Source organism: Coenobita brevimanus, chromosome 76, assembly GCF_032717465.1.
Source record: "Coenobita brevimanus isolate Jiangsu-jjx chromosome 76, ASM3271746v2, whole genome shotgun sequence".
NCBI lineage: Eukaryota > Metazoa > Arthropoda > Malacostraca > Decapoda > Coenobitidae > Coenobita > Coenobita brevimanus.
This window is the reverse complement of record NC_137029.1, coordinates 7,417,481-7,427,554: the sequence shown is the minus strand read 5'-3', so window position 1 is coordinate 7,427,554 and position 10,074 is coordinate 7,417,481.

Here is a 10,074-nt window from a genome sequence, read left to right as displayed (position 1 = left end):
TGTGAAACTACTTTTTTAGAAACACTCTTGCCTAGTTTACTTTTTTCTTTTTTTTTTTTTTTGCGTCTGTTTAATGTTCCTGATGTCATTTCTTATTAAATTTTTCTTATTGCTACCTCTGATTTTTTACATTTGCCATTTGTCTACATTAAGCAGCATTTGCCAGTGAGATGACCATTCCGTAATTTTGCTCAGACCTTATTGCAAATTTAGCATGTCACTGTCGTTAAGAATAATTTCATCAACCTCAGTGTCATCTGTATATAATGAAAATATAGTTATATTTTAATCCTACTGAACACCATTGTCAAATATGTAACTTTACTGAAAACAAGCCGTAAAACTATTCACTGGAGAGAGAGAGAGAGAGAGAGAGAGAGAGAGAGAGAGGAGGGGCTTTCCTCACGCCTTTGATAACACTTTTCACAGCTGTTCCTTTATCTCTCCAGCTGGGTATCTTTGTGTTTTAAGAACAAGTATGTGCAGCCATGGAATTACAACTTTGAGGTGCGTTGGATCAGTGGTTTGAATGCCCTGACGCTTCATTTCAAAATATCCTTCAGGCGTGAAAATGTCAGAAGGAGAGGGTATAGAAATGAGCGTGGGGACAAAAAAGAAGAAATGAAAAAGAAATGGGTGAGATGTTTTTGGAATCGGGATGGGGAGGGGCCATGACAGTATACCGTGTGGAAATGAATGCTGTAGGATTAATGGTTTGAACACAGCGAAGGTTTACGTCAAATTTTTCTCCAAGAAGATCAAAAATAAACCCGCGTTGCTCTCATTACCCTGGTGCTTTGCGAGTCAGACAGTAAACAAGTAACTTTAACAGTTCAAAAATGTTTATTAACAGGATCTCTGAGATATCCTTCACTAGATCGGGTTCCTATGAGCTATTTACAACTTCCCCATCAAAGGTTTGCTCCTACACTGAGTTGAACAAGCTGGCGACGACAAGGACGATATACCGCCTTTATGACTGGCTGACTGTTTGACTGACTTACTGTTTAACTGACCAACTTTCTAATGAATTGACTGAATGGCTGACTGCCTAATTAGTGGCTAACTAACTGACTGACTGAGTGGCTGCCTGTCTGACTGACTGACTAACTAACTAATTAATTAACTGACCGACCGACTGACTAACTAAGTAACTGACTGACTACCTAACTGACTGACTGACTGACTGACGAACTAACTAACTACCTCCCTGACAAACAAAGCCTCTACCTGACTAACAAATTAACTAACTAACTGACTAACTAACTACCTACCTGACTAACTAATTAACTATCTACCTGACTAACTAACTAATTAACTACCTAAATAACTTCCTTACTAACAAACAAACAAATAAACAAACAAACTAACTACCTGACTAACAAACCAACAATTAACTATCTGACTAACTAACTAACTAACTGCCTGACTAACAAATTTACTAACTACCTACCTAACTAACTAACTGACTAATTAACTAAATATCCGTACCTGATTAACAAACAAACTATTAAACTGACTAACTAATTAACTGACTAACTAGCTATCTGACTGGCTGACTGACTAACTGACTGACTAACTAATAAATTGGCTTACTGACTGACTGACTAACTGACTAACTAACTGACTAACTAGCAAATAAAGTGACTGACTGACTGACTGACTAACCAACTAACTAACTGGCTGACTAACTCATAAATGGACTGACTGAATGACTGACTGACTGACTGACTTGCTGACTGAGCGTGGCCGTGCACATGTCAGGAAAGAGGGCTTCCTTTGTTGAACGCCTGTGTGATTGATTTCGTAACCCCTACACTGAGAGAGCCCTGAGCCCGGGGATGTTTTGGTCGTCCTCGCTATCTACAAAGTTTTTCTTCAGTTAGGAGGGAGCTGAATAAAAGATACATAGATAGGTAGATAGATAGATAGACAGATAGATTATTTATATATTTATTCATTCATTTACAAGTGAAATATAGATACTAACGAAAGACCGATATAACTAGACGGATCGACAGCTTGGTTACAGAAATGATCCTCAAGTACCTCCCTATCCCCCCAAAAACGGATGGTGGACTGCGGGATAAAGACAAGTTTAGCTTGCAGTCCACTGGGTTCTCGTCAAAATTAACCAGACAACCACGAAAACAAACATAACACAATCGCCTGCTGGTACGTCGGATAAAATATTGGAGGGATTAAGCTGAGTGAAATCGGGTATCGGTAGGTTACATGCGATTAAACAGAGGCCGGAGATAATGTGGCGCTATTTTCTATTTCACCTCCTGTATTTTCTTGGCCAAACTTCTTCTCTCAGACAAAAGTTTATTTATTTATTTACTTATTGTTCATGGCGCCTTCAGATTTCCTCCATGGGATAGCCTCGTAAAAATTATATGAGTCCGTGGGTCCAAAAAAAGTTCAAATTCCAGTCTCCATTTTGGGTTTCGGTTTCGGCCCGTTCGGGGTTTCTCATATAACCTCGCTACGTCAAAACTTTGTTCTAAAGTTAAAAGAATCGTCTGGAGGTAGAAAGAACAAAAATATAAAATATGTTATCGGAGTGAAGGGGTTGCTGGTGTCCGGTTGTGCATGGACGGAAAAGGATACGTCGTCTTTCTGAGGGGGTTTATCTGTTTTGAGTAGCAGCTGCGATTTGTGACAGCCATATCCTCTCTCTCTCTCTCTCTCTCTCTCTCTCTCTCTCTCTCTCTCTCTGCAAACAGGTCAGAGTGGAAGAAGCTGCGTGACAGTATAACAAAACTAAACTGCTCGACATTTTTTCCATGACACTTCTTCATGATTAGCATCATTTTCTAGCGTTGTCTATTGCTACATCTTAACAATGGAGATGGAGAGATGGGAATTTTGGCTGTTAGACTGAAAAGTGTATAGAAAAGAAGAGGTCCCAGTAAATCTATTATATTACGAGAATCGGGGCCAAGCAGAACAAATAATGGAGCACCGTCAAGTCCCTGTGAGGTGGATGGCCTAAAATTGCCATCTCCCCGTCTTGAATACTGAGTTAGAGCTAGATATAATAGATATTAACACTAGAAATTGATGCTAGTCATGAAGAAGTACCATGAAAATGATGGAGACATATAGTATTGTCTTATTCTGCCACTGATCAACGAGAAATAGGCTGCAAAGGGATAAAAATCTCGGCCAAGGTAAGTTAAAAGAACTACAGTGGATGTGATACTGGGGAATCCATTATGAAACGCGTCAGTACACAGGAAACTGAATTCACAGGATGCTGGCACAGAGGACTTCAAATGGAGGTACAGAAAAATGAAGACAATTAGAAACTACTTTGTAATGATAAAGAAATTACAGGCACACAGACGTAAAGTATAATGAAACTGAATCCTCGTGATGCAAGAACAAAAAAGATGACAAAAAGATAAAGGCAGTCAGAAACCAATTTACACTGACATAAAGAAATTACATTCAAACACGCAGGCATAAAGTACAATGGAAACTTAATCTTCATGATGCAGGCAAAGAAGACGGCAGAAAAATCAGCACTTAGAGATAGACCTCTAGTAACATGAAGATATGAAAACTATACAAACATATATAAAGATGCAATGTTTAGTGTTCGCAGTAATTTTCTAAAGAATTTTCTTAGGAATAAATATCTAAACACTCTGGAAGCCAAATAATTTGCTAAAGTAGCTGAATTAAGGTATTATTCTCTTATTTCGATTTACGTTACAACACGTAACTATAGCACATTTTTATTTTCTTTTGATTCTGTATCTACCATACACTACAAACTCCAACACACTAGGGAACATTGTCTTTGAAGACCAAGCAGGAAGGGCACATGAGAGCAAAGTAATAGTGACGCAAACATTGGGCAAAAATATATATATATATATATGTATATGTATATATATATATATGTATATGTGTATATATATGTATATGTATGTATGTATGTATGTATGTATATATATATATATATATATATATATATATATATATATATATATATATATATATATATATATATATATATATATATATATATATCACACTGAGAACAATTACAAACACAGTAAGGAAACACGATACTACATGAAATAGTAAACAAATACAACAGAAAAACTTACACAGCACAAAATCTTATGAAGGAGTAGATTAGAAATAAATGCACAGACGTACACATGCATGTATAGATACAGAGAAACACAGACACATATATATGCATCCACACGTTCACAAACACATTATACTCGTATATGTATACATGCATATGGATATAGACACACACACACACACACACACACACATATATATATATATATATATATATATATATATATATATATATATATATATATATTCATGGATGGTAGTCTGGAGGAGGTGTAAAGCAGAATTTGTAGAATAGGAGAACATTTCGAAGATGTGGGACAAAATGGATAACAAACTGTAGTCACCCTGGTATAAGTTTGCATATAACTGGTCACATTATCCAAACATCCAAACTCTGTAGCATGTTCTTGCAAGATTCTCTGAAGCAACTGCCGTAACTGAACGTTCCTTCACTTTTTTTAGGTACCAAGAATCGTGCGTGTGTTCCAATATGCCAGAACAAAGAGTGAATGTTGATGTGGTCTTGACACAGTTTTTTCACAAAGCTAGGTCACTTGCCTGTATAAAATTTGCTGCTGCTGTCACATCAGAACAAAGACTGAAGATATGAAACCGATCGCTGATAAACTCTTTAGACATGGTCGTTATAAAATAGGCCACTTTGTTTCTAAGTAGGCTGGTGCAGTACGTGTCTTCATTACTTAAGTTACCATGATAAAAAGTCGTCGTGTAACCCATCTAACTTTGCATGCTGCTGTAGATTCTGCATTGTTCATATGTTTGTTCGAATAATTATGCAAATACTCGTACGTCCATGTGATATTAAAACTAGAAGGAAGGAGCAACAAAGTAATTCCCTATTATTTTGGCTAAAGAACATTATTTATGTTTTATAAATAGCAAAGCAGTACAAGAGTATATATATTTAAATGATTTTCAGACCACGAAACATATTACTAAACCTACCAGTCATCACAGAATTTCGGATCATTTAATATGGTCTTCAGAAAATAGAGGAAAATAGTGTCAGCGTCCCTAAAAATAAATAAATAAATAAATAAATAAAAAATCTTTGGACTCGTGCATCCTCTCAATTTTCCCTTTCTATGAACTTGCTACATATACTCCACTGCACCACACAGTACCATTATATCACTGTGTCATACCACCAAATAACATTGTTACACCGTCATGCCACACTGCCACACAATATTACCTCACCATACCACACCACCACACATCACTGTTACACCACCACACCACACAGGCACGCAACACTACCATACTACCGAACCTCCACACAGCATTTAACATCATCTTACTACACTGTTACACAACATTACCACACCACACTACACCACTACACATCACTCGTAGAACACTGTCACACCACACTGCCACACGACACAACCACACCACCATACAGCATTTACTTCTTCACACCACACTACCACACGACACTACCGCACCCTACCACTCCACCACACATTATTATTTAAACCACCACACTACTGCCAACATTACCACACCATACCATACCACGACACACCACTGTTTACGTCATCACCCCACTGCCAACACTATCGCACCATATCACACTACCAAGCATCACTGTCTAAACTATCACACTGCTGCTAACACTTCCACACCGTACCACATCACCACGCAGCACTACCTCACCACCACACATCATGTAAAATTATCACGCAATACCAAAATCATCTTGTGCTGGCCTTGAGTAAAATAAGAGAGTAAATTAAGATATCGAGAAGCAAAGGGAACAGACACATTGGGCTGCTTACCTGTGTGTGTGTGTGTGTGTGTGTGTGTGTGTGTGTGTGTGTGTGTGTGTGTGTATCCAAAAATATCATGAGAGTAAAATTTCAATCTGGCGAAAAAAAAAAAAAAAAAAAGTCGGGAATACAAGTTCTAACATTTCACCTTTTCTACTTCTTACTTTCCTTTTTTGGCGGATACAAAGCCTTGGTATGATTCTCTGAGATGACGCTTCGTGATACGATGCGTCAGAAAGGAAAGAGATGGACATGCCCTAAGCGTAAAGCAGACGCAGTGGATTAGTAAACGAATTTTTTCTGACTGTACACATGATCAAAAAATACATGCGATACTTTTCCGTCTAAACAGTTTCAAAGAGTGGACGAAACGTTTGAAAATAATCACAGGTAATTTTCCTGAATATGTATGGCCGCTGTTTTTATCGTACATTACGAAGAAGGAACTTTTTGTATCTGGAGTACATTATGCAGAATTATTTGCCTTAGGCCGCGCTCACCAAATACTTGCTGACGTGGGCGGGTGCGGAAGTTTTGCATCCCTGTAACACATAGGAGTGGACCCACTGAACGCGGACGCGTACAGGCGAGAACTTCTATGGCTTACAGCAGTGCTGAAAACCATCCGCGCCAGCTGGCACATAGTGTGGACCTGCCTTAGAAAAAGAAAACGAGATCATTAATAACCCTCACTGTGAAACTCTAAATCACCTGACTGAAGATACTATTTGGAGTGAGTGTGCATACCGCTCCGCTCGTGTCATTGGTTTTTTCTCTGCTTCATGACTGGCTGCCATATACCGTAGCCTGGTATTAACTGGTTAGTGTGACGTGCCTAGACTTTTCTTAAATTGATTTACTTGATTTCAATGCACAAGTTTTGTGATGCTATCAATAAAAAAGTAAATTAATTATCTATCATCCAGTCCTGTATTGCCCCATTAAGAACATAGGGTTCCGGGGCTCAGCTGTTTAAACATTTATGGCGAGAAAGGCTATATTCGTTTCACTTTCACCTGACCTTAAATTTTTATCTCCCCATCATGAATACTGAGTTGCAGCAATAGATTAACATTAAAAAATGATGATAGTCATGAAGAACCATTGCGGAAAGAATGTAGAGCCTGGGTGTTGTCTTGTTCTGTCACTGAGGTAAGTGAAAGAAGTTGCCAAACGACAGAAATCAATATCAGGTTAGGGTGAAACAACTATAGTCGCTTTCTGTCAGCGGTATCATGCGAGAAATGAACCTCAGCTACCCCTTGAATGCAAACCAATATGGAGCATTACTATCATCCTTCTAATAAATCGTTTCATGGTTTACAAGACAACGTTTCGCTTGTCACCCAGTGCAGTCACCTGAAGGCAGCATGAAGTGAGGGGATGGTGATAACCTCTCTTAAACAAATATTAGCTAACATCATCATCATCATCATATGAACTGAATTTCCCAGGAGTGTATACGGTTTTTATATCTTTTTCTTAGGGCATGAATTAAAGGAGAAAGAGCCGCGACAATCGCCTTTGCCCACCCTCTTCTCTAGTGCCGTATGAGATGAGAGACTATTGACAAGCGTCGGTGGATGGATTGGTGCATTTCTGCTTCATTATAACAGCCAACATCATCACCATCATCACTACCACCACCACTATCATCAACATCACCACCACCACCATCATCATCATTATCATCATCAACATCCGGCTTCATCTTCCCCACTTCCTTAAACATCCGGACACTGTACCTCATATATAAGAATGACACTGTAAACCCACGTTGTGTTCTATGCTGCAGTGGTGTCCAGGCGACCCTGATAAAGTTCACTGTATTCAATAGACCCCCTCCTCCCCTCTTTGGCTCCAGATCCAGGTCAGAGATATTGGAAGAGTACATGGGTTCGTCAGGCGAGTGTGTGGCTCATACCTCGTTGTTGTGGTTTGACTATGGTGTCCTACTGTTCAGTGTGATTGTGGTGTGGTGATCTGTGGTTGCGGTGATCTAATTATGCTGTTGTTACTCTGATTGCGGTGATCTAATTGTAGTTGTGGTGTTGTAGCTGTGATTGTGGCGTGCTGCATTGTAGTAGCTGTGTCTCTTTAGCTGTGGTTGTGGTGCTGTAACTTTGGTTGTGGTGTTGTAGCTGTGATTGTGGTGTTGTGACTATGGTTGTGATGTCGTAACTGTGGTTGTGGTGTTGTGACTGTGGTTGTGATATGCTGTTGCATTGTTAGCTGTGTTCCTGTAGCTCTGGTTGTTGTACTCAGACTGTGGCACCCTGCTGTGTGTGGTTGTGGTGCTGTTGCTGTGGTGTGTTGTGGTGTTGTAAATGTGTTCCTGCAGCTGTCGTTGTGATGTTCTAATTTAAGTCGGAGAGCTCAGACCATTTGGTACAAGTGAAATTATTCCTAGCAGAGTGAAGAACAAACTTAACACGATTCCGGACAAAAACATAAGGGATGATACTCGCGGGTGAGTTGGCGTCAGTACTTTTTGCAGGCTTTCTCTTTGATGTGAACAGCATTAGAACAAGAGCGATTAAGACAAAGTTTTTTGCATTAGTCAGAGAATACGAGAAAGGAATGTATGCATCCATTCCCAAGAGAATATCCTTCGTAATGCTCGAGGCACACTTCGATAGCTGTCCGCCATGGAAGCAGTAATCATTCTGGGAAAAATCAAAGTACTGCCAGAGGGCCTCCCAGTCAGCAGCTCCAAGGTGTCACAGCCGCCGCTTCTTGGAAGGATCAACAGTCTACTGGAGCCCAACAGTGAGAAAAGATTAACAGAGTAGCTTAAGTAGAAGGATTAGTTGTATGTAAAATGTCAAAAATGTTGGAACTCTTCAAGACTGTCAGGGATACGGGTAGGTGATGAACAAAATGTGTTCCATCTTAGAAGTAAGACAGTCAAAGAATATTTCATAGTCTGCAAAATGAGGGGATAAATACCCAGCACAAATATAGTTAATGAATGAATGACAGGACAGCTGAAGCCACAGTGTAGAGAATTCAGGGGATACAAGTTCAGGAATGCAAGAGCAAGATATGTTGTTGAGTATAGACACACAATTATCACCCTTGGCTTTTAAGTGAGTATAGAGAAAGTAGGAGGATATAGAGAAGGGTTCCTGTCATTCGCCTCAGACAGCTGAGTCTCAGTGAGGAAGAGGAGGTTGGGTTTTGAGGAAGAGAGGTGATGTTCAACAGAAAGAAAATTAGAAGAAAGATAACGAATGTTGCAAAACTTAATAGAACGTGAGTCAGACAATGGTTCCATGGGTATTACTTGTTCGTCACCGGGAGAGGGGTGGATGGTGGGTGCATTTATGCCTCCTCCCTCCCTTACCGGGACTCCGTGGCTGGGTGCTGAGACGCCATTTTGCAAATTTTGGAAGAGTAAGACTGGTGTGTAATGCGCATGTAGTTTGGCGAGGACAGGAAGATGTATGGGGGAGTATGTTGCCCTACTCTCCGTGTTGCTGAAACACTGAAAAGGTTCAGCAAAGGGAGATGGTCAGCAGCTGGTCCTGAGGGATGATGAAACGGGAACTCCAGCTCTCCTTGTCACCGGCTTTGTATCCGCTTCGGGAGTACTGCCCTGTTCAGCTGGTGGTTGTGGTGTTTAAAAGGTACTTGTGGTGTTGTAACTGTGGTGGTGGTGTTGTAGCTAGGGCTGTGGTGTTTTAACAGTTTGTGGTGTTGCAACTGTGGTTGTGGTGATTTAGCTGTATTTGTGATGTAACTGTGACTTTGGTGTTGTAACTGTGGTTGTGGTATTGTAACTGTGGTTGTGGTGTTGTAAATGTATTTTTGGTGTTGCAACTATAGTTGTAGTGTTGTAAATGCAGTTATGGTGTTGTATCTGTGGTTGTGGTGTTGTAACTGTATCTGTGGTTTTGTAACTGCATTTGTGTTGTAATTGTGGCTGTAGTGTTGTAGTCGTGGGTGTGGTGCTGTAACTGTGGTTGTGGTGCTGAAACTGTAGTTGTGGTACTGAAACTCTGATTGTGGTGTCGGAACTGTGTTGTAACTGTGGTTGTGGTGCTGTAATTGTTTGGTGAATATAACTGCGTTGCAACTATGGTTGTGGTACTGAAACCACAGTTGCAACGCAGTTACAACGATGTTGTTAATGTGGATGGAGTGTTGTAACTGTGGTTGTGGTACTATA